The 26,563-nt window shown below is 35.0% G+C and overlaps 1 long non-coding RNA gene and 1 pseudogene across 1 annotated transcript; both read right to left on the minus strand.

Moving 5' to 3' along the window:
- Positions 1–3,615: 3,615 nt before the first annotated feature.
- On the minus strand, positions 3,616–4,285 carry LOC125470225. Its single transcript, XR_007252489.1, has 2 exons — positions 4,049–4,285; positions 3,616–3,906 (listed from the first exon to the last, which is right to left on the minus strand). It is a non-coding gene; the product is annotated as an uncharacterized LOC125470225 (long non-coding RNA).
- An 11,167-nt stretch (positions 4,286–15,452) lies between these two features.
- LOC125470224 lies at positions 15,453–19,658 on the minus strand (annotated as a pseudogene).
- Between the last annotated feature and the right edge of the window lie 6,905 nt (positions 19,659–26,563).

Genomic DNA, 26,563 nt, shown 5'->3' on the forward strand with positions numbered 1-26,563 from the left:
ATTTGATTAAGAAATGATTGAGTTACGAAGTTTTGAAAATTGTCCAAAATCATTTTTAACGGAATGACCAAAATTATGGATGGTGGAGAATCTCAGGGGACCATTTCTATTGATTTTCAATCTTAGGGACCATTTCTATTGATCATGCAAATCTCAGAAACTATTTTATATAATAACCCTAAATTAAAAGAACATGAACCCACATATCTGCCCACCACTTTTTGGCGTCTTCTTCATTGATGTCTACGTGAATCTCTTGTTGCCGGTGTCTCTTAACCACCTCCTCCTTCGTCTTATCTCCCTCCTCTATTTCTCATGCTCTTCAATCATAACGCCGACATTGGAGGCCTACAAGCATAGTCAAAGCTACATGAGGGCAATGAGTGGTGGCCGCCCCTCCCTTCGCCAGAAAACATGCCTAGGACCGCTTCGATTGAAGCTTGCACAGGTGGTGTGTCGTGGTAGTCCTTGGCTGAGAATGAGCTGTAAGACATATTCTGAAATCACAACAACAAGACATTAGGATCACGAATAAATCAAATCAATATAAAATAGAGATTAACTAATTATATTAAACTTATCTGTAGAATACGGAAGACATTGCAGAGTTCTAGGTCGTCTTCTACTTCCAGTACTACAAAATATCTCTCTGCTGTGAATAGGGTTTAGCGTATTTTGAGAGATTGAGCGTCTGGAAGCAGGGACTTAACCATAGTATTTATATCATTAGGGTTTAATCACAGCCGGCCTATTATTGGTTGTGGAAATCAAACCCTCACTTAAGTGTTTAAGTCCCACCATGATACTATATATTTGTAGCGAAATCCATCAGATTTCTTTAAGGTCAATTGCAAAGGTTAAGACTCCATAATCCTTATTTCACTAGGACTATCAGATTACTTATGTCGTTAACAACTCGATAAACAAGTGGCTTACAACACAAGTAATCCAATACATCATTTATTGTCATTCACAACTTTACATTCTCCCACTTGAATGTCAATGATTTATCCTGACAAATAAGAACTCATGGTGATCACTGAGTCTTCATAAGTATGCAACAACCTTTCCTAGCAACCTGTCACTTTGAATCGAATGCAGAACCAAAGAAAACAAAGAACAATTTGGTCTGTTCCTTGCACTCCAAGATCACATACACATTCAACTTAAAGCACTTTGTTGCTATCAAAGTCATGGTGTCAAGAGCTAATAGTCAAAACATTAGCTCACAATAGTCGAACTGAAAGTTTGAAAATATATTTCAGTACAAAAGTAGTTCACAAAAGAACTCAACAACGTTGGTAACAACATCCAACTTTTCTATCAATTTAGAATATGATAAGAGAACAAGTAAAATACGACATACTATTTAGAAAATCAGAACCTCTTATTAAAACTTATGAACAAAACTTAAACAAAATTTACTCTTAAAATATCAGCCACTAACACTTCAAATCTTTAACACAAAAGGTAATCTCTTACTCCCACTGATTAGTATAGATAAACAAATTATTACTCCCACTGATTAAGAGAGTAAAAAAAAAAAAACTTTATAAATGCCTACAAAATGAAACAGATACCTTTCAAATACTCCCATTAGCAAAACATTAGTCATGGGATCTAAAACATAAAATTTGTGAGCTCAACATCTTTATTCTAGATATTTGTAGGGAAGTGACTCTTGTGACTGAAAAACTATACAAAATCATTTGGTCAGTTTTGTTCATCTAATATTTGACAGAAATAGAAAACTTTAACTAAATGTTTTCTAATGCATCAAAAGCATATAATTCTAGAATCATCTTTGGACATAAACTAATTATACTAGGTTTGCATAGCTAAAACATAAAATACAAGGGTAAATGTATATAGCTTCAACACTTTTGAGCAGATGAAGTATATAGCATCTTGTCAATTCCATGCTTCACTATTCATTGATTTATAGTTGTACTGAATAAGAAAACACTTTTGAGCAGATTAATTATCCATCAATAAAATATAAATCACAAGTCCAATTTCTTGAACAACATATAAGAATTAATAAGCAAAACACTTTTGAGCAGAATATACTCATTAACCCTTCTTGATTTTCCTACAAGATTAGTTGCATATATAACAAATAAAATATAAACAAGTTTGATAACGTACGTTTTATCTACCAAAACTATGACCATTAAAAGCATGCAAAATTGATGAGTGTGAAGCCCATAATAAATTATTTCTCCCACTTGGGCAAACACTCAAAATTGCAAGATTAAACACTAGAGAAAGTGGTTTTCATATAACAAAATATAGGCTAGTTGAATCAATAAAGATAGTGTAGGCTCTACCAAAATTTTAGAATTAATCATAATTTAAATAAAACCAATTTACAATCTTTAATATGCTCAAAACACGAAAATTTCTTAAATAAATTAAAGGTTCATTTCATTAGATAAATAACCGTTAATATGCCCAAGACATTAAAATGTCTTAAACAAATTTGTTGTGTCACAAAATTGTTGGTTTGGACAAAATAAACCAATCTATATGTATCAAAATTAGGCTTATATAAGGAACAATATCTCAACATTATTAATCGATCTAAAAGTGACAAGTGATTAGATAAACCAATGGCTACAAAATGTATTTTAGTGTATGAGAGAAGACTCACATACGTGTTAAAGCTTAGGTCATAAATTAAAATGAAACCTAATAAGAGAATCCAAACTCAAAATTTATGTTTTAATTCTAAAACAAAGTCGATTAAAGTAAACACATAGATATCTCAACAACATCAAATTTTCAACAATAATTTTAATCCAATTTAGAACTTACAGAAAATTAAGGCAAAAGATTGGCAAATTTACCTACTCATTCTTGATTCTGCAAGATTCATCATGGAAGTAGTCGAGTTGTGGAGGATCGAACAAACTCCAAATTGCATAATAGTTACACCTTTGGGCAGAAACTAATCATGCAAAGAAAATACCTGCATAGCTAGCTAAAACATAAAATACACAAAATACATATAGCTTCAATAGCTTTGGCCAGATGAACATATGTTAAAAGTATTTCATGATTTGCTATAATACTAATTTATAATTGGTGAGTGATTTCCTGAAATTCCCATTGGGACAAAAGTATTCACCATATAACACTACTACAATATAGGCTATCACCGGCGGACCAAAAACCGACAAGAAACCCCGATTTCTGTCGGAAATTTGGCAAAAATCCGACATAAAACACTGCAATGTCGGATTGGAATAGCGACGCCATTGCTACCGTCACTAAAGGGCTTCAGCGTCGCTTTGTTCGCTTAATCCGCCACTACGCAGCGTCGGTTTAAAGCGACGCTGATGTTAACGTCGGTTTAAAGCGACGCTAGTCAACAATTAACTAAATAAAATATGCAAACTAGTGACGGTTTAAAGCGACGTTAGAGAACAATTAAATAAATAAAATATGCAAACTAGTGACGATTTAAAGCGACACCACCTTTGATAATAATAATTAAAAAAAAAGTCGAAATCTGTTTCTGTATTCGTTCTCAAATAATTATAACTCAAAAAAATTATATAATCGAAATAATAAATTTCAATTTTAGGCCAAAACAAACAATAATAAAAATAATTCAAAAGAAAAATAGTGCCATAATATACAAATGTTTTACATCTAACATTCCATATAATTTACAAAAATTCATCCTCCATGCTTTCCTGTGCTTGCCTTTGTCGAAGACCACATATTTTGTAGCTCCATAGTGCCATATATAATACTAGCAACTCCATGCTGCCATGCTTGCCATCAGATCAGTGCTCCAATACTTTACTACTTCAACATTAAGGCTCTAATCTCTATAGATTAAACTCAGGTTTTATACCTTTAAAAAATTATGGATCTGCGATTTCCAGTGTCCTTGCTCTTCAGATCCAACATGCATAAATACAAAAAAAACAATTAAAAACCAAGAAACAAAAATAAATTTTCAATTTAAGCATAAAACTATTTAGAATACAAAATAGAAACTAAAATTAATAATCATAATAATTTAAAAATGAACCACCTTCAAGCTCTTCCTCCTCGAATTGGAGTTCTTCAGAATGTTGATCTTCAAACTGGTGATCCAAAGCAAACGGGGAAGGAGTTGAGGAAAAAATGAAAAGGAGGAAGAAGGGGACGCACAGATGAAATGGGGAAGGAGAAGAAGAAAGTCTGAAATTGGGGGAGAAATGAAAGCACGGTTGAAATGGGAAAGAGAGGGGTTTAAATATGGGTACTTAGTTTGCGTCCGTTAAAACCGACGTAAACGTCTGACACTTTTTTTGAAATTCACATAGCGTCGCTTTAATGAAACTCGCGTCGCTTTAATGAAACTAGCGTCGCTTTAAACCGACACAAACTTCTGACACTTTTTGAAATTCACATAGCGTCGCTTTAATGAAACTTGCGTCGCTTTAATGAAACTAGCGTCGCTTTAATGAAACTAGCGTCGCTTTTAACCGACGCCAACTTCTGACACACTTTTTGAAATTCACATAGCGTCGCTTTAATGAAACTAGCGTCGCTTTTAACCGACGCCAACTTCTGACACACTTTTTGAAATTCACATAGCGTCGCTTTAATGACACTAGCGTCGGTTAAAACCGACACTAAGTCTCTCCATCCATTCAAACAAGCGGGAAATTTCCCGCCTAATATTTCAAATACAATAATTTTATATATATTAATTTTATAACCCTAAAAAATACTATAATAATTATATATATTAATGTAACAATTTTATACCCCTAAAAACTATAATAATTATATATATATATATATATTAAATTAAATTTTAAAAATTGGTGACCGTTGGATCAGTTTCAATATACATACCATTCAATTTCTTTAAGTGTTATACATACAAAATAAATAAATTTAAATCTACTTAATAAATATATATATATACACACACACCATTGAACTTGATGGGATACAAATTCTATGGAACTTTTCGATGGTTATAAAACGAAAAACTAATTTAAATCAATATGTCGCTTAAAAGCGACACTGGGTTTCAAAATATTTAAAAAAACTAATTTAAATTGAAGATCGAATTCATTCATTCTATTCATATAGGGTCAAGGAATGTAGCTGTAAAAAATCATCAAAATCGGAGTTAAAATAACCGTTAAATCGTGATTTTTCGTTTATAACCGTCGAAAAGCTTTGTCCCGTTACTTGATCTCTGAATGTTTGTTTTTTGTGATTTTTTGCTGATGTGATCTTGAAGCATATGCAAACAAGTTTGACGGTTGGGATCGTTGAAATTAGTTTCGGAGAATTCGTATCCCATCAAAACAATAGATTGACTAATACTTAGAGTTTATTTATACTTTCATTAAGTATAACATAAGATTTTGTGGTATCTACTTGTGTAAATATTTTAATTTGAAGATCGAATTCATTCATTGTATTCATATAGGGTCAAGGAGTGTAGCTGTAAAAAATCATCAAAATCGGAGTTAAAATAACCGTTAAATCGTGATTTTTCGTTTATAACCGTCGAAAAGCTTTGTCCCGTTACTTGATCTCTGAATGTTTGTTTTTTGTGATTTTTTGCTGACGTGATCTCGAAGCATATGCAAACAAGTTTGACGGTTGGGATCGTTGAAATTAGTTTCGGAGAATTCGTATCCCATCAAAACAATAGATTGACTAACACTTAGAGTTTATTTATACTTTCATTAAGTATAACATAAGATTTTGTGGTATCCACTTGTGTAAATATTTTAAATTGAAGATCGAATTCATTCATTCTATTCATATAGGGTCAAGGAATGTAGTTGTAAAAAATCATCAAAATCGGAGTTAAAATAACCGTTAAATCGTGATTTTTCGTTTATAACCGTCGAAAAGCTTTGTCCCGTTACTTGATCTCTGAATGTTTGTTTTTTGTGATTTTTTGCTGATGGTGATCTCGAAGCATATGCAAACAAGTTTGACGGTTGGGATCGTTGAAATTAGTTTCCGAGAATTTGTATCCCATCAAAACAATAGATTGACTAACACTTAGAGTTTATTTATACTTTCATTAAGTATAACATAAGATTTTGTGGTATCCACTTGTGTAAATATTTTAATTTGAAGATCGAATCCATTCATTGTATTCATATAGGGTCAGGAGTGTAGCTGTAAAAAATCATCAAAATCGGAGTTAAAATAACCGTTAAATCGTGATTTTTCGTTTATAACTGTCGAAATTAGTTTCATAGAATTCGTATCCAATCAAGTTCAATGGTGTGTGTGTGTATATATATATATTAAGTAGATTTAAATTTATTTATTTTGTATGTATAACACTTAAGAAATTGAATCGTATGTATATTTAAGCCAATCCAATGATCACCAATTTTTTAAAATTTAATTTAATATATATATATATATATATAATTATTATAGTTTTTAGGGATATAAAATTTAATTTAATATATATATAATTTAATATATATATACACACTTTATGTCGCTTAAAAGCGACACTAGTATTTAAAAATTATTAAAATAATGTTTACGTCGGTTTAAAAGCGACACTAGTATTTAAAAATTATTAAAATATATGTTTACGTCGGTTTAAAAGCGACATAAACATTTAATAACGCTTATAAGCGACAGTAAATCCGACGTCATGTTCAGTTAGTGTCGCAACTGCCTAATCCGCTACTATATTAGATTAAAGCGACACCACCCTCCGACACTATAGCCCCCTTTTGTAGTAGTGTAAATTAGAATTCTGATTTTTCAAAATAATCCTTTAGAACAATATTAAATAACCGTTTTGTTGGATATTTAATGATTCTCAAAAGATTCAATCAGACACAAAAATATGTCGTTGTTGACGTTGAACAATAGAGTTCTTGAAAGAGGAAACATGGTTATTCAGTTATTCGATAGAGACCAAAATGATCAATTAGTAAACTGATATCACTTTCCAATTTTTGTCTCAAAAGACAATGATCATCGTAATCATAATTGATGATCAAACAAAATATTGGTTTGAGCAAAATAAACCAATACATTCTTTTCAACCAAATTTAATCAGTGTTGCTTAATAAAAAATCATTAACATTGAGAATTTGCACAAGATAAGAACAAATAGGAGCAATTAAACATGTCAAATTGTTGATACCATTAGATGTGCACAAATCACTGAAAACAATATTTCAGAACATATGTAGTTTTCGAAATTCAAAAACTTAGCAATACTACTTTAGTTTGCAAATTCACTCAAAATCAATTCTCGTTAGATTGCCATAAAAATTTTTAGGTATGCACTAGACATATATGGCTACTATTTTGCAAAATTTCATGATTTTTAAAACTTTTAAGCGAGCCAAAATATGAATTCGAAAAGAGAGGTGCAGAAAATGCAGAAAATGTTCGGTACAGACCTGAGATTACAAATTCACCAAATATTCATTGTTCATCTGATATAGATCAGAATTTTCAGACATAAAGTAAACATAAAAATCTGTTATTTCCCAAAATTTCATAATTTTTGAGGTTTTACAAGTGTACTAAAAACAAATTCGAAATAAGTTGTGCTGCTGAAACAACAGAAATTCTGCAAAACATACCCGAGACTAAATAATTCACCAAAACTTCAATCTTCCTCCAATGTGCACAAAAATTTTCAGAAATGAAGTAGACATGAATGGTTTTCCTTATGAAAATTACATTAGTTATACAGAATACTAAAAGTAATATTCACTGCAATAATAGAAGCGACTATAATTTCACAGAGAATAACCACGAACCAAAACTTACTTATTCATTTGCATATGCACTATAAGGATAAGAGTCGGAAAAATGCAAAATAGAAATAATCCCAAATGAAAACACTATATTTGCTCAGAAACAACAAGATAGTTTTCAACTTCTCAATTATAATATCACAAAATCAATTCAGTTGAAACCAAAAGCTTAATTTCAATTCAACCAAATTGCAATAATTGATGAAAAGCAGTTTCTTCATACCTTCGCGGGAATACCCCAAAATTTCAAGCTTCAATTCTAGCATTACAGTGATTGAAGGAGGTTGGTGTAATCTGGGCATTGATGAATAGCAACCCTCATGCGAGGGAGAAACCCTTTACTGTTCGCATGTTTTAACCCTTTGTTTTTTTTTTTTTTTTAATAACCAAATAGTAACTGGTAATATTTATCAACTAAATTAATAATCAGAAAATTATATAATAAATCAAAATATTACGCAAGATAAGATTAGGTCATCGTTCACCGGACCTTAATATATATATATATACATATATATATATATTAATTATTAATTCATAATTATCAAATAGGAGTCCATAAAGTCGCATACAACAAACCTAGTTAGAGTTGTATACCTAATTTCAGTTTATCTTGATGCCCAGGTAAACGTGATAAAAACAAATTGCAAGAAAAATATGCAGAAAACAGAAGCCTGGTTATGAAAGAAAACTGTCATTGCCCAGATTCAACAATCCCTTTTCCTAGTTCTTTATTTTGGCATTAGACAGATAATTTATTTAAAGACACTTGATTCATATAATTGGAAAAATCACAACATAGATGACACGATCTTCTTGGCAATACAAGGTTAACATATCCATACAAGAAGAAAAAGCGCGTAAGCAAGAAAAACCCCAGAATTATATCACAAGAGCGCGATTAGTCAAACCAAAAACAAACCCACTCTTAATAATTAAATGAGAGCCAAAAGGAAAAATAAATAATTAAATTTCATGAAAACTACTATGCATAGGCACCACCCAGGCCAATCCATATATTATTAACCATGAAAAATCATTGCACACCAACACAATATTGCGGAAGCATCAAAACAAATTTTCATGAGATGGAACAGTAAAAGGCATCCAACCAAAACGATAAGCAAATTTTCTTTAGTACGTGAATCATATTCCATAAACAAATTTGCTTATACCTTTATATCGGACCCTAAGCTTGTTGTGCGGCTCTGATACCACATGTAAGACATATTCTGAAATCACAACAACAAGACATTAGGATCACGAATAAATCAAATCAATATAAAATAGAGATTAACTAATTATATTAAACTTATCTGTAGAATATGGAAGACATTGCAGAGTTCTAGGTCGTCTTCTACTTCCAGTACTACAAAATATCTCTCTGCTGTGAATAGGGTTTAGCGTATTTTGAGAGATTGAGCGTCTGGAAGCAGGGATTTAACCATAGTATTTATATCATTAGGGTTTAATCACAGCCGGCCTATTATTGGTTGTGGAAATCAAACCCTATCACTTAAGTGTTTAAGTCCCACCATGATACTATATCTTTGTAGCGAAATCCATCAGATTTCTTTAAGGTCAATTGCAAAGGTTAAGACTCCATAATCCTTATTTCACTAGGACTATCAGATTACTTATGTCGTTAACAACTCGATAAACAAGTGGCTTACAACACAAGTAATCCAATACATCATTTATTGTCATTCACAACTTTACATGAGCTCCTTCCTACAACTTCCATGTCAAGGCGTTTGGCATACGTCGTGGAGTCCGTACAAATGGAGATCAAAAGCCGTATGTCGATGAGTGTGGTGCTTCTGCTGCCGTTCAACTACTTGAAGCTACATTTGCCGCAACTCATTCAAATAGTTAGAGACGTGAAGATCAGCAAGAAGCGCCGAGAAGGGATGGCGGAGTTATCGACGAGTGAATCTTCCGTGGGGTTTGAGGTGGAAGGGAACCACTGGGTGTGGAAAGAGATTTTAGTTTTGTTTATTTCTTTTTTCAATTTTAATCAAAGGGTGAATTAGGAATTTTAAGAAAATATTTTTTTTATTGGGTGTAAAAAAAGGTTGAATGGATTCCAATAAAATTTTTCTAATAAAAGTATCGTTTTATTCACATCCCACGTTTTATTAACTACACCCTACATACATTTTTCAAACAAAAATTTATCTTAATACACTCCACATCTTTTCCAATGCTACCCCCACCCCACATGCTATATATACATCCCACACACTCTACTTAAATTCCACATCAATGCGAAGAACGAACAAAAGGCGATGAACAAGCAAAGGAACTTGAGTCAAGTATGAAACAAAAAATTTCCCCTATTCTCTGTTCAATTTATAACATTGTCATTCGGTGGGGTTAAATAGCCCATACCTTTCGCTGATTTATTCTTTGATAATTAGATTGCCTATAAGATTGTATTGTTCCTTCTCTGTCTGAATATATATGAATTCACATGCACAACTATTTGGCGTTCTATCATGGTCAAAGCCAAATTTGTGAACACATTGCATTTTATTATATCAGTTTGTTCTTCTAGGTTGCACCTGCAAAGTAAAAAAAAAAAAAAAGTATTGCTAGCTTTAAACTAACCAGTTTCCTTTCCTTTCATCAATTCCAAAATTCCTCTCATCAGAGAATTAAGCAAATTAAAAATCTGTAGAACAATGATGAAAAATAATATTTTTCCACATTTTGTGCTTTCAGTAGTTAGAATTTTGTTCTACAATGACGGACGTGAGTGACTTTGAAAGCTTGAAGAAAAGCAATCTTAGAATACAAGTCTAAATTAATTTGGGTTGCATTTAGAAATTTTTTTCTTTTTTTATTTTATTTTATTAGGCCTAAATAGTCATTTTATATTAGGTATATAAGCCATTTAACAATAAAATTTAATGTAGGGATGTATTCAATAATAAGTGGGGTGTTAATATAAAATAAAAAATAAAAAGCCCTTAATAAAAAGGAGTTGGGACAATTTTTTTAAATAAAAAAACATCCTAAATTTTTATTTAATCAAAAGGGTTTAAGATTTAACTATAGATATACAACTATTCATATACCAATCCTACGAACATCAAAAAAATGGGCCGAACTAGAGCCCAACCTGCAATAAAATGCTTTTTCCATAATTACCCCTAACAGAGCCTAACCCAAGCCCATTAGTGTGATATCCCACATCGACCAATAGAGAGGGGGTGATGTGCCTTATATGTACATGCCCACCTCCTATAGCACGAAGCGTTTTGGGAACTCACTGACTTCAGATTCAATCAGAACTCCGAAGTTAAGCGAGTTCGGGCGAGAGCATTCCTAAGATGGGTAACCCACTGGGAAGTTCTCGTCTGAGTTCCCAGAAACAAAACCGTGAGAGCGTGGTCAAGGCCCAAAGCGGACAATATCGTTCTACAGCAGAGCCGAGACTGGGATGTGACAATTAGTCAATTCACAAATATTACGATTTTACCAAATAAATCATCACCGCCATTAAAGCAGCGCACCAACCCCTGTTTCATCCCAAGCATTTTTTGATGAGTGTGCTATTCACACACCTCATTTTACTTCTTTCATACCTCTTGATAATTTCTATCCATTGATCATCTTCAATTCATTTGATTTGACGGTCGAAAATTAAAAAATTGTGTAAGAAGTAAAATGATCCACCCCTTTGTTGATTATGTAGACCACTGAAAGATGATCAAGGAAATGTTCAAGCTTTCATGCAGCCAAAGTGACAAGAAACAGAAGCTTCTAATTCTCTGCAACTTCCCCCAAACTTTTTAATTTATTAAATTCTAAAATTATGTATATTTTTGCAACAATTTTTCAGAAATGGAATTTTCCCCATTTAATCTCTGTTTCTCTCTACATTTGCCACAGTAACAGTTATTTGGTAATTAATTTTCTTTTTGTTTTTAGTTTTGGATAAGAAAAGGGGTTTTTGTTTGGGTTTGTTTTGGGTGTTTGTCATTCAACCTTATTCTTATTTTGTTGTATTTCTAGAAACAGTGTTTATTTTGTTCACTTACAAAAATACTGTGAATTATTTTGGTTCAGTTTCAAAATAGTGTGAGTTATTTTATTGTAGTTACAGAAATACTGTGAATTATTTTGTTCAGTTTCAAAAATAGTGTGATTTATTTTGCTGTAGTACCAGAAATAGTGTGGATTATTTTGGTTTAGTTTTAGAAATAATGTGGGTTATTTTGCAGTAGTTCCAGAAATAATGTGGATTATTTTGGTTCAATTTCAGAAATAGTGTGGGTTATTTTGTTGTAGTTCCAGAAATAGTGTGGATTATTTTTGTTCATTTCATAAAGGGTGAACTGTCAATTTAGTCCTTGAATTATCACTCCAGTGAAAATTAGGTCTCTAAACTATTTTTTTCAGAAAAATCAGTCATTGAATTATAAAAATCTGTCAATTACATCCCTAGTATTATAGTCAAAGCTACAATATTCAATTTTCTGTCAATTTAAGTCATGATACTTGCATGTAATACACATTGGAGGGTAGATTGATAGTTTTTCATAAAGAAATAGTGTATGTAGGTAACTTTGGAAGGTAAATTAGTAGTTTTTCATAAGAAATAGTGTAAGTTAACTTTGGAGATTAAATTAGATGTTAGATTTACAACCATATTAAATGTCAAGGGTTTATAGGCAAGAAAATGACAGTATTACACTCTAAAGTGTGTCAAGTGATTTAAGTTGACAAAAAAAATTAGATAAAATAGCTTTGAATATAATAGTATGGATGAAATTAGCAATTTTTAATGAATTTAGAGACTTATTTTACCAAAAAAATAATTCAGAGACCTAATTTTCACTGAGGTAATAGTTCAGGGACTAAATTGGTACTTCACCCTTTCATAAATATAGTGGGTTATTTTGCTGTAACTTCAGAAATAAGGTGGGCTATTTTGCAGTAGTTTCAGAAATAGTGTGGATTATTTTTGTTCAATTTCAGACATAGTATGAGTTATTTTGCTGTAATTCCATAAATAATATGGATTATTTTGGTTCATTTACAGAAATAGTGTAATTATTTTGGTTCAGTTTTAGAATGGTATAAGTTATTTTACTGTAGTTTCAGAAATAATATGAATTATTTTGGTTTAGTTTCAAAAATATCAAAGATTAGAGTCCTAAGTAGCTTTGGAGTTACTCCCAAGTTGTTTTTATTTATTTATTTATTTATTTATATGGAATTACTTCCAAGTTGTTGACTTTGAAACGCAAATCTATTCCACACAAGTCTGATCGCAGACTTGTATTCCCATTTCTAGTTTTTTAATATCAAAGTTGACAGTGAGGTGTAGAAGCGCGGTTTCTATTACAAAAGAGGATTCTCTACCCTTCTATTCTCATTTTTTCCATGTCCTCATCTTACATATTTTTTTTTATCTTATTATCTCTATAAAAAAAATTAATATAAGATATTGATGTAACCACGACTGTTTAAATAGAAGGACATGAAATGATAAAGAAATTAGGAGGATAGAAAATCCTTCTCCTTCTATTGTACCTCTTGGAAAGAGTATTGTAAATTTAAAAGAGTATTGCACCGCTTGGAAAATCTCGGACACACAAGAGAGTACAAACTGACATTTTTATTATTATTTTTAATTTGAAGACTATACTATAAAGTCCATAATATTTTCTTATGTACCTTAAACTCTCACATTGCATATGTATATATACTTTTATTTTTAAATAACATTTTATTTAATGTTTAAATTTAACTAATTTATATACTATATAATTAATTTACACAAATTCGTCTAGACCACTTAGATGCTAAACATCCCGTTTAGCGTCTTTTAAAATCTTACTCTTAACAAAACAAAAAAAGAAAAGAAAAAAAAAGAAGGGTATCGTTAACACTTTGCCAAAACAAAAAGAAGAATGCTACCCACCTTGTAAAATGATCACTTCATGGCGCCATCTTGCGGAAAATGATTCTTGCTGGATTTTTTTTATCGTATATCGTGCGATTAATTTTTGTTAGTTAATTTTTATATTTAATTTTAAATTTTAAAATAATTTATAATCGTATGATATATGATCCGACCATAAGCTGATCACTTCATGGGTCCCACTTCGGTGGTATGGTGGCACCCCGTAAAGAAAAATGATCACTTCATCACCTCATGGGTCCCACTTCGGTGGTATGGTTAGATATGCTTCGTAACTTTTGTGGCTTTGAGCTCAACCCTTGGCAAAGATCATATGCATGTCGCGACACACTCCCATATGTCGCTCCCCTTGGCAAAGAATCATATGCATGTCGCGACACCCTCCCCTGACACACCCAACCCCACGCCACCAACCAAAAAAGGGCCTATAAAAGCGTCCCAGTCCCTCCCTCCCTCCCTCACAATTTTCTCCCACACGGTTTTCTCCCTCGCCTGTCTACACCTCCCCCACAACCCACACCCCCCCCCCCCCCCCCCACAAAAAAACCCCCAACGGGCCATCGCCCACCGCTCTCGCCGCCCAACCACTCCCCCCTTTTTCCCATCACTCTCCCTCCTTGTTAGCAAACGAGTATGAAGAACTATATTGCTAGTGCTTATCGGTGCCTTAGGGCATTTTTTCAGCCACAACTCAACAAGGTCATCAACGCGTTGGATAATAATCTTGACCTAGAAACAATAGACTGGGCAAAGATTATCGTGGCGTATTGCTTGTCGACAGCCATTGGAATGGCTCTCATTCCCATCCAACTTCACTCCCACCATCTCCCTCTAACTTTTTGCGTTCTCGGTCTCGCCATTCTACTAGCCTTTACTTGTATAATGGTTAGCAAATTTATCCAACACTCCAACTCTCCACGGATAATAGTTCATCTCTTCCATTATTTCGGGGTCTTCTTTGGAGTCACCGCCTTCTTCATTTCCGTCACAATCCCATTTCCTCCCTGGTTCAAATGTACGGCCTCTCTCATCTATGTGGCCTCAGGCCTCGCAGTGCTGTTTTGTCACCACTACTATACATAAGGCTACAGCAAGCAAGGAGAATATCTCATAAACAAAACGTTCGATTGGGGAAACATAGTTGTAATCTACTAGCTACATATCTGCATAAGACTACATGCACACTCCTTTATGTCAGGAACGAGCAACATTTGCTGACATATTTTTCAATATGTAATTGTTTTCCACATATAATGACCGAGTCAAACCGTATTAGATAATATCTTAGCAAGCGTGTGAGTTTTATACAAATAACAATATTCTTGCCTTGCTTTTAGTTTTGGCCGGTATTTTACTTTTTGGAAAGGGTTTCACCCTAATATCAATAAATATTAATTGTTTGTTTTTGTTATTTTGTTTTTCTGCTCCCGCGTTATTAGCAGCTGTAGACTAGTGAATTAGCTCGCCGGACGGTTCGGTTTGCTTGGTCCCTTTTAACTGATTTGTAATAAAAAAGTGGTACTCTTTCGTACTCTTTTAACGAAAGGGAAACAAATCGATTGATGAAAAGGTAACGAAATGTGTTTCTATGAAGAAGTTGTCCCGTCAGAAATCAGACAACAGCAACATGTTAATATGACCTATAGACTACAAGAACTCCAAATTCTTGTTTTGTTACCTGTTTCACTAAATCCAAAATTATAACTCCAACCAAGGCAATCAAATCGCATTAGTGTAGATCAATCCCTTGCTTTCACATCTTTCCTGGATTACCTCCCTGCTGTTGATTCGCAGAAGTGGGTGAGAATGGATCATACAGTTGTTGCCCTCCTCCAGGACCAGACGCCGACTTGCCAGAGGTAAATGCAAGGTTGCTGCTGAACTGTTGATTTGGAGCACGTGGGATCTCAGGTCGAGTTGCGTGAGCAGGATAGCTTTGCTGAATTTGAATATAATTTCCTGGCCTTGGAGGCAGAGGACCTGGCAAATTGGGCATCTGGTGGGGTGGATTGAAGTTACTCGGTCTCATTGGTGGATGTGGCGTCCGAGGTAGAACGATACTGGATTCTAGAAATGTTGCGAGTCTGGGAGGAACTGAGATGGCAGTTGAATTTCTGGCATAGGGAGCAGCAGACATATGAGCTGATGGATGCTGACCCATGTGGTCACCGAGTTGTGGTCTCAATAACACCTGACTGCCTGGCTGAGGAAACTGGAAAGACGGTGCTTGAGGTGCTGGAGATGGCAACATTGTATGGCAAGAGAAGTGTTGTGTGCTGAAAAGTGACTGCTTGGCTGGGGAACTGTTTGGAAGGATGGATTCTGTGGTTGATGAGGCTGAAAAGTGAAATCGCCAAGGCTTTGAGCTGTCATCATTGGTGGTTTTAGGGGAGCGAAATTTGGAACACTTCCAGAAACAGAACTTGGAATTCTTGCTTGCAGAGATGTGGATAGCGATGTAGAAGGAAGTCCCGCTTGAGGCCGTGGAAAAGAAATAAAACTTGGTGCTGCAATAGGATGGTTTAGAGAAGACACCATATTCGCCATTGATATATTTGAAGGTGGTGGCATGGACGCAACACCCGGTTGTGGAGCTGGTGGACTGCTTGACCATCCAGTAGAGCTCCCAGCAGGCAGTGGTCGGTTTCCTATGAATGTAAGTGGAGCTGAAACATTAGTTTGAACTGATGCAGGCTGGGGAGGCATATATGCATGCGGCAAAAAATGTGTTGTTGGTGGATTTTGTCTAGGGGAAACAAGAGATGGCGGAAGACCCAATGATGAAGGCAGGTATGCAGGGTTGAAAGGTGAAGTTGAAAGATGGGAAGGATTCTTGAGAACTGGTCTCGAAGAATTCAGTGGAGTGAAGCCAGGCATATTCATGGGAGCAGAAGATGGGCCCCTTGGGAAAAATGGACCAGGGTACTGAAACTGCCCATCCAGTGGAGTTTGTGCAAGTCCTGGCAGTGGTTGTACCATTGCCTGATTTACCACAGTAGTCGGAACCATATTAGAGGTTGTAGTGTCCTGGACTTGACTAGGAACATGAGCATTATCAGCAGAAACTGAAGCACCTGTACTGCTAACCGCTGCCAGATTTCCCTATATGGAAGTAATTAAAAGAACAATGCTAAGAAAACAACTGTAGAAATCATAATAAATAGCAAGAAAGAGAAATTTTAAGAAACTGTTGGATGTAAGGCTTTCTGTTTAAACATAAAAAAGAAACTCACTGATACAGAGGTGACTAACAGTTCAATTACAGCAACCGCTGCATCTACTTTCTCAAATGTGTCAGCTGATATATGAACATATAAGTTTTCATATTCACCATGGATTTCACTACCATCAGATGGTTTTATTTCAGCCTGCAAATAAGTTCAAGAATAAAAGAGGGGAAGGTCAATACTACATGAGCATTATGCACATCTCGAAGCAACCATTCCACAATAGATTTTTTTATTTTTTATTTTTTTTAGCATAATATAATATGCTTAAGAAAAGATGAAAATCAGTAAAATTGATGATGAGGAGTCAGGACTCTCAAATTTATCTTGATATGGATTCCTTACTGTTCTATATTATTTATTGAAACATTACCTTCTGTCCTGTCCCTGCTTTGGTACCATAGACTTGAATCTTGGCTCCGGTTTCCTTATTTGCATTGACCGATTAAAAAATATAGAGAAAACACACATGACGCGAAGATCATCAGAACATGCACTTGGTAATCACAAGTGTTTGGCATAATCGTCATAAGCACACACAAAACTCTTACCTTTTCTAATTGTTTCTGGTTATCACTTCCAGGACCATATATTAGGCCAACAAAATTGTATTTAGGATATTCTTTCACCTGAAAAGCATTTAAAAACATCTAAGCATCAGAATTCAAATACTGGCCGACTCAGCAAACCATGAAATTGGATAATATATGCTCCCGTCTTTAGGTCCGACCCTCTACCCCTGGTCAGGAAACCTTATAAAAGTAACAGTAAACAAACATAGCAACCCATTGCATTCTATACTCAGTAATAAATTAATTGTATCCACAGTCCGTTCATCTCTGTGTGAAATAATGACATGTCAACTCATACTAGAAGTCCTAAAAAGGCAGTTCAATGCACGTGGATTCCCGCAATGCGAGTTCAGGGAGGTAAAATATGGGTAACAATAGCCGTCTTTCTAGATGGACTGCTTTTGGAACACGAGCTCTCTACAACCTAGCCACTTGGTGAAAGTTCTTAACAAAAACCAAATAATTCTTATTTATGTGAACTTATGTTCAATATTATCAGGATTCAAACCAACACCAGTATCGCAAACAACCAACCTAAAAACGCAGTGCTAAAAATGCTTAAACAAGTAAATCTAAACTATTCCACCAGATTAATACAGATTGTACCCATAATTTGCAAAGCTTTAACCAGTTATTTCAAATACATGTAGTACTCTATGGCCCATTCTTCACCACCCCTCAACCCCAAATTACGGCCAACCTGTTCAGATTTCAGGTCCATGCTTATCATTGTAGAAGTGTACGATAAGACTGCCACTTATGAGTCTAGGTTGAAATTCCACATACATGTTCTTCTTGGGTAAGTTCTATTTTAAATCAATACAATTAAGTTTGACAAAACATTTTCACGCCATGATAAAATAACTTATATTATCTCAGAAGTTTGGACACAGCTTAAAAAAAACAGTTAATTAGAAAAGAATTCCGGAGGATTGCAGGACGAGAAGATAAACTTACAGGAATAGGACTATAGCCTCTTTCAACAAAGGTTTATAATCAGGTGGGGCCTTGTAGCTTGGCTTTAACTTTAATATCTCACCTGAATATCGTCAAGAAAACAATAATCATGCAACCTATAATATAACATACAGGAAGGTATAATCTAAGAAAGCTGTCAAACGCACCTATGGCTTCACGCTTTTCAAGTTCCAACTGGTCGACGTCCTACATTGACGAATATTATTATCAGTGCTTAAGAATAGAAACATCATTCAACATGGAAACGAAAGTAAATATATGGAAAAAAAAAAAAAACAGAAGAATAAAAGAGAGAGAACAAGAAATGGAATTTACCTTTGTGTCAATTTGATGCTTAGAGGATTTGTGGTGCGGATCTTGAGGTGCTGATAGTGAGTCCTCATCATTCTCATCCTCTAACACTCCTGATTTCAACTGTTGTGTAATTTGTTCGACCCGAGTCTGCTCAAAATTTGTACCACCAAACAGACAGTAATATCACTTAGTGGCACCTGGAATGGGAGGTTTCCATTTGAAACATTCACACGAAGACACAACCAGCATTTTAATACCCAATGTAAAAGGGAAACCATGAACTTCCACTAGCTGGAAATATTTATTCCTCCCACAAGGGGGGCGAAGAATGCCTCCAAACCATAAATTTGAATTTCTTAACTATATGGGGATGGGAACATATTAGAGAGGTTTGACATTTGCAAACATAAAAACGGGTAAAGTGGGAAAAAGATACATAAACCAAGAACAAATTTTGATCTTAGAACTACGAAATAACATAGTATCAAACAAAATATGACCAGAACAGGACTTGCAAACAATCCAAACAATACCAGATAAGCTAAAGCTCTTCCTTTTTTGACAGAAGCATCGTGGGTGAGATCAGGGCCCCATTTTGTTTTCCTCTGAATCTGTTTCTTACTTTCTCCACTAACCGCATCACCGGTTCCTAGGTTTTTACTTCCGCGAAAGACAGGCACAAGTGAACCCGACAGCTTGTTTTTCGGTATAACAAATCCAGCCTTGGCAGCAAACATGGAGACCTTTTGTGTACCAGCTGATGATGCAGGTGTCATCGTTGTACCAGACATCTCAACAGTGCGAGGTTCGACTGTGGATGTAGTACCAACCTTTGCAGTCATCCTGTTCTCCAATCCAATGGGCACGTAAATGCCGAAAAAACGTAAGTGGCAACCCAATTGCTCTGCTCCTTTGATAAGTGTAATGTCTCAAGAGGATGAAAAGTGCGCAGAAGCTCTTCCATGGAGTTTTTACAGTTTACAGTTTTACACTTGATCAGCACTAGAGCGAATCGGGACGGGGGCCCATCGGGTTATTTGGGTGGGCTCAACATGGTCCGCGCCTAGGCGCTGGACGGTGGCCGACCGCCACGATTAACTTCTAAGCGGCCACAAAATCGGAAAGCATGTTAGGCGGGATTAGGCGGAGCTATGCAGGTCTGGACGGGGTTCGACGGCGGCTAGGCAGGCGAATTTCACGACGCCGGATTCTGAATTTTTTTTGTTGCAGAGTCGGGGTTGCGGGAGGAAGAAGATGACTCGAGCTGGTCCCACCATCTATTTAATGAGGGAATTAATAAAAAAGGAAATTTTATTTAAATTCAATTAACTTATCTTCAAACTCAACTTAAATATTTTTGCCATTAAATTCTTCATTTTGCCCCGACGTTAATTAGAAAAGTAAAAATAAATTAAAGAGTTATTATACAAAATAATCACTGAGATTTGCATGATGAATAGAAATGGTCCATGAAATTATCCACCATCTATGATTTTGGTCATTTTGTTAAAAACTTTTTGGACAATTTTCAAAACTTCGTAACTCAATCGATTTTTAACCAAATTCTACCCATAATATATCAAAATGAAGATAAGAAAATGTAAAACAAGATTATACCTATTTGAAAGCACAATGATTGTCGGAGATGGTCGGAAAATAGCCTGAAAGGTGACTGGTCCGCAGGAAAACTGAAAAACTCGCCGGAAACTAGGTAAATTTTAAATGTTCATAACTTCTTCAATACTCAACGAAATCGAGTGATTTAAAAACAAAAATAATACATCTCGACGAGATGAAGAGAATTATATCTTTATTTACTGCTAAATCACTATGGTTTGGCTGGAAAACTGCTTGAAAGTGGCTAACTCGAATTTGGTTGAGTATTGAAGAAGTTATGAACGTTTAAAGTTTACCTAGTTTCCGGCGAGTTTTCCAGTTTTCCAGCGGACCAGTCACCTTTCAGGTTATTTTCCCGCCATCTCCACAACCATTGGGCTTCCAAATATATAATCTTATTCTACACTTTCTTATCTTCATTTTGATATATTATGGATCGAATTTGGTTAAGAAATGATTGAGTTACAAAGTTTTGAAAATTGTCCAAAATCGTTTTGAATGGAATGACCAAAATTATGGATGGTGGACAATCTCAGAGACCATTTTTATTGATTTTCAATCTTATGGACCATTTCTATTGATCATGCAAATCTCATGGAACATTTTGTATAACAACCCTAAATTAAAAGAACATGAACCCACATATCTGCCCACCACTTTTCGACGTCTTCTTCACTGATGTCCGTGTGAATCTCTTGTCGCCGGTGTCTCTTAACCACCTCCTAGTTCGTATTATCTCCCTCCTTTATTTCTCATGCTCTTCAATCATAACGCCAACATCGGAGGCCTACAAGCATAGTCAAAGCTACATGAGGGCGAGGAGTGGCGGCCATCCCTCCCTTCGCCAGAAAACATGCCTAGGACCGTTTCGATTGAAGCTTGCACAGGTGGTGTGTCGTGGTAGTCCTTGGCTGAGAATGAGCTCCTTCCTACAACTTCCATGTCAAGGCGTTTGGCATACGTCGTGGAGTCCGTACAAATGGAGATCAAAAGTCGTATGTCGATGAGTGTGGTGCTTCTGCTGCCGTTCAACTACTTGAAGCTACATTTGCCGCAACTCATTCAAATAGTTAGAGACGTGAAGATCAGCAAGAAGCTGAAGCACGGTGCTTGATAATGCAGAGGAGAAGCAGATTGAGAAAACCCAAGTGTAGAACCTCCTCTCCAGTTACAAGTTTCCGAGTGGTACAAAGCCGGCAATGCGAAGAGCCACAAATGTCTATGGCCGAGAAGGGATGGCGGAGTCATCGACGAGTGAATCTTCCGTGGGGTTTGAGGTGGAAGAGAACCACTGGGTGTGGAAAGAGATTTTAGTTTTGTTTATTTCTTTTTTCAATTTTAATCAAAGGGTGAATTAGGAATTTTAAGAAAATATTTTTTGTATTGGGTGTAAAAAAAAGGTTGAATGGGTTCCAATAAAATTTTCCTTAATAAAAGTGTCGTTTTATTCACATCCCACGTTTTATTAACTACACCCTACATACATTTTTCAAACAAAAATTTATCTTAATACACTCCACATCTTTTCCAATGCTACCCCCACCCCACATGCTATATATACATCCCACACACTCTACTTAAATTCCACATCAATGCGAAGAACGAACAAAAGGCGATGAACAAGCAAAGGAACTTGAGTCAAGTATGAAACAAAAAATTTCCCCTATTCTTTATTCAATTTATAACATTGTGATCCGGTGGGGTTAAATAGCCCATACCTTTCGCTGATTTATTCTTTGATAATTAGATTGCCTACAAGATTGTATTGTTCCTTCTCTGTCTGAATATATATGAATTCACATGCACAACTATTTGGCGTTCTATCATGGTCAAAGCCAAATTTGTGAACACATTGCATTTTATTATATCAGTTTGTTCTTCTAGGTTGCACCTGCAAAGTAATAAAAAAAAAAAAAAATATTGCTAGCTTTAAACTGACCAGTTTCCTTTCCTTTCATCAATTCCAAAATTCCTCTCATCAGAGAATTAAGCAAATTAAAAATCTGTAGAACAATGATGAAAAATAATATTTTTCCACGTTTTGTACTTTTAGTAGTTAGAGTTTTGTTCTACAATGAAGGACGTGAGTGACTTTGAAAGCTTGAAGAAAAGCAATCTTAGAATACAAGTCTAAATTAACTTGGGTTGCATTTAGAAATTTTTTTATTTTATTTTATTAGGCCTAAATAGTCATTTTATATTAGGTATATAAGCTATTTAACAATAAAATTTAATGTAGGGGTGTATTCAACAATAAGTGGGGTGTTAATAAAAAAAAAAAAAAACCCTTAATAAAAAGGAGTTGGGACAATTTTTTTAAATAAAAAAACATCTTAAATTTTTATTTAATCAAAAGGGCTTAAGATTTAACTATAGATATACAACTATTCATATAGCAATCCTACGAACATCAAAAAATGGGCCGAACTAAAGCCCAACATGCAATAAAATACTTTTTCCATAATTACCCCTAACAGAGCCTAACCCAAGCCTATTAGTGTGATATCCCACATCGACCAATAGAGAGGGGGTGATGTGCCTTATATGTACATGCCCACCTCCTATAGCACGAGGCGTTTTGGGAATTCACTGATCGGAACTCCGAAGTTAAGCGAGTTCGGGCGAGAGCATTCTTAAGATGGGTGACCCACTAGGAAGTTCTCGTCTGAGTTCTCAGAAATAAAACCGTGAGGGCGTGGTCGGGGCCCAAAGCGGACAATACCGTGCTACAGCAGAGCCAAGGTTGGAATGTGATAATTAGTCAATTCACAAATATTACGATTTTACCAAATAAATCATCACCGCCATTAAAGCAGAGCACGAACCCTTGTTTCATCTCAAGCATTTTTTGATGGGTGTGCTATTCACACATCTCATTTTACTTCTCTTACACCCCTTGATAATTTCTGTCCATTGATCATCTTCAATTCATCTGATTTAACGGCCGAAAATTAAAAAAGTGCGTGAGAAGTTAAATGATCCACCCCTTTTTGGATTATGTAGACCACTGAAAGATGATCAAGGCAATGTTCAAGCTTTCATGCAGCCAAAGTGACAAGAAAAAGAAGCTTCTAATTCTCTGCAACTTCCCCCAAACTTTTTAATATATTAAATTCTAAAATTATGCATATTTTTGCAACAAGTTTTCAGAAATGGAATTTTCCCCATTTAATCTCTGTTTTTCTCTACATTTGCCACAGTAACAGTTATTTGGTAATTAATTTTCTTTTTGTTTTTAGTTTTGGATAAGAAAAGGGGTTTTTGTTCGGGTTTGTTTTGGGTGTTTGTAGTTCAACCTTATTCTTATTTTGTTGTATTTCTAGAAATAGTGTTTATTTTGTTCACTTACAAAAACACTGTGAATTAGTTTGGTTCAGTTTCCAAATAGTGTGAGTTATTTTGCTGTAGTTATAGAAATACTGTGAATTATTTTGTTCAGTTTAAAAAATAGTGTGATTTATTTTGCTGTAGTACCATAAATAGTGTGGATTATTTTGGTTTAGTTTCAGAAATAATGTGAGTTATTTTGCAGTAGTTCCAAAAATAATGTGGATTATTTTGGTTCAATGTCAGAAATAGTGTGGGTTATTTTGTTGTAGTTCCAGAAATAGTGTGGATTATTTTTGTTCATTTCATAAAGGGTGCACTGTCAATTTAGTCCTTGAATTATCACCCCAGTGAAAATTAGGTCTCTAAATTATTTTTTTTCAGAAAAATCAGTCATTGAATTATTAAAATTGCCAATTACATCCCTAATATTATAGTCAAAGCTACTATATTCAATTTTCTGTCAATTTAAGTCATGTTACTTGCATGTAATACACATTGGAGGGTAGATTGATAGTTTTTCATAAAGAAATAGTGTATATAGTTAACTTTGGAAGGTAAATTAGTAGTTTTTCATAAGAAATAGTGTAAGTTAACTTTAGAGATTAAATTAGATGTTAAGGGTTTATAGGCAAGAAAATGATAGTATTACACTCTAAAGTGTGTCAAGTGATTTAAGTTGACAAAAAAATTGGATAAAATAGCTTTGAATATAATAGTATGGATGAAATTAGCAATTTTTAATGAATTTAGGGACTTATTTTACCAAAAAAATAATTCAGAGACCTAATTTTTACTGAGGTGATAGTTCATAGACTAAATCGGCACTTCACCCTTTCATATATAATGTGGGTTATTTTGCTGTAACTTCAAAAATAATGTGGGCTATTTTGCAGTAGTTTCAGAAATAGTGTGGATTATTTTTGTTCAATTTCAAACATAGTATGAGTTATTTTGCTGTAATTCCATAAATAATATGGATTATTTTGATTTAGTTACAGAAATAGTGTAATTAATTTGGTTCAGTTTTAGAAATAGTATGAGTTATTTTGATGCAGTTTCAGAAATAATATGAATCATTTAGGTTCAGTTTAAAAAATATCAAAGATTAGAGTCCTAAGTAGCTTTAGAGTTACTCCCAATTGTTTTTATTTATTTATTTATTTTTATGGAATTACTTCCAAGTTGTTGACTTTGAAACGCAAATTTATTCCACACAAGTCTGATCGCAGACTTGTATTTCCCATTTCTAATTTTTTAATATCGAAGTTGACAGTGACACATTTAAATGTGCTGGGCGCAGGTGCGGGGGGCAGACACATTTAAATGTGCTGGGGCGGTGAAATTTGACAGTGACACATTTAAACTTCCTGCGGGCAGAGAGTTTATGATTAGGAAAGCGACCCCCTCCTCACTTACGAAAGAAACTCACCCCCTCCTCCCTTACAAAAGCGACTCACTCCCTTCCTCCCTCCCACCCTCACAATTTTCTCCCACACGGTTTTCTCCCCCACCTGTCTTCCACCCCCCCGGGCCACCCACCCCAACGGCCCATCGCCCACCGCTCCCGCTGCCCAACCACTCCCCCTTTTTCTCACCGTCCTTTCCTCCCCATCACTCTCCCTCCTTGTTAGCAAACAAGTATGAAGAACTATATTGCTAGTGCTTATCGGTGCCTTGGGGCATTTTTTCAGCCACAACTCAACAAGGTCATCAACGCGTTGGATAATAATCTTGACCTAGAAACAATAGACTGGGCAAAGATTATCGTGGCGTATTGCTTGTCGACAGCCATTGGAATGGCTCTCATTCCCATCCAACTTCACTCCCACCATCTCCCTCAAACTTTTTGCGTTCTCGGTCTCGCAATTCTACTAGCCTTTACTTGTATAATGGTTAGCAAATTTATCCAACACTCCAAATCTCCACGGATAATAGTTCATCTCTTCCATTATTTCGGGGTCTTCTTTGGAGTCACCGCCTTCTTCATTTCCGTCACAATCCCATTTCCTCCCTGGTTCAAATGTACGGCCTCTCTCATCTATGTGGCCTCAGGCCTCGCAGTGCTGTTTTGTCACCACTACTATACATAAGGCTACAGCAAGCAAGGAGAAAATCTCATAAACAAAACGTTCGATTGGGGAAACATAGTTGTAATCTACTAGCTACATATCTGCATAAGACTACATGTACACTCCTTTATGTCAGCAACGAGCAACATTTGCTGACATATTTTTCAATATGTAATTGTTTTCCACATATAATGACCGAGTCAAACCGTATTAGATAATATCTTAGCAAGTGTGTGAGTTTTATACAAATAACAATATTCTTGCCTTGTTTTTAGTTTTGGCCGGTATTTTACTTTTTGGAAAGGGTTTCACCCTAATATCAATAAATATTAATTGTTTGTTTTGTTATTTTGTTTTTCTGCTCCCGCGTTATTAGCAGCTGTAGACTAGTGAATTAGTCGCCGGACTGTTCGGTTTGCTTGGTCCCTTTTAACTGATTTGTAATAAAAATGTGGTACTCTTTCGTACTCTTTTAACGAAAGGGAAACAAATCGATTGATAAAAAGGTAACGAAATGTGTTTCTATAAGAAGTTTTGTCCCGTCAGAAATCAGACAACAGCAACATGTTAATATCACCCATAGACTACAAGAAATCCAAATGATCACTCATCAAATAACCTCATGGTCCCACTTCGGTGGTATGGTTAACTTAGATATGCTCCGTAACTTTTGTGGCTTCGCTAATGACAAAGATGAATCCACGGAAATATTTCGGAGGGCCCCACCCTCGCAACAAGAAGATAACGCAGCATGAATAAAACT

This window comes from the organism of the source record quoted next, unplaced genomic scaffold (assembly GCF_019419815.1).
Source record: "Pyrus x bretschneideri cultivar Hongxiangsu unplaced genomic scaffold, Pyrus_bretschneideri_v1 Contig5, whole genome shotgun sequence".
Classification (NCBI taxonomy): Eukaryota; Viridiplantae; Streptophyta; class Magnoliopsida; order Rosales; family Rosaceae; genus Pyrus; species Pyrus x bretschneideri.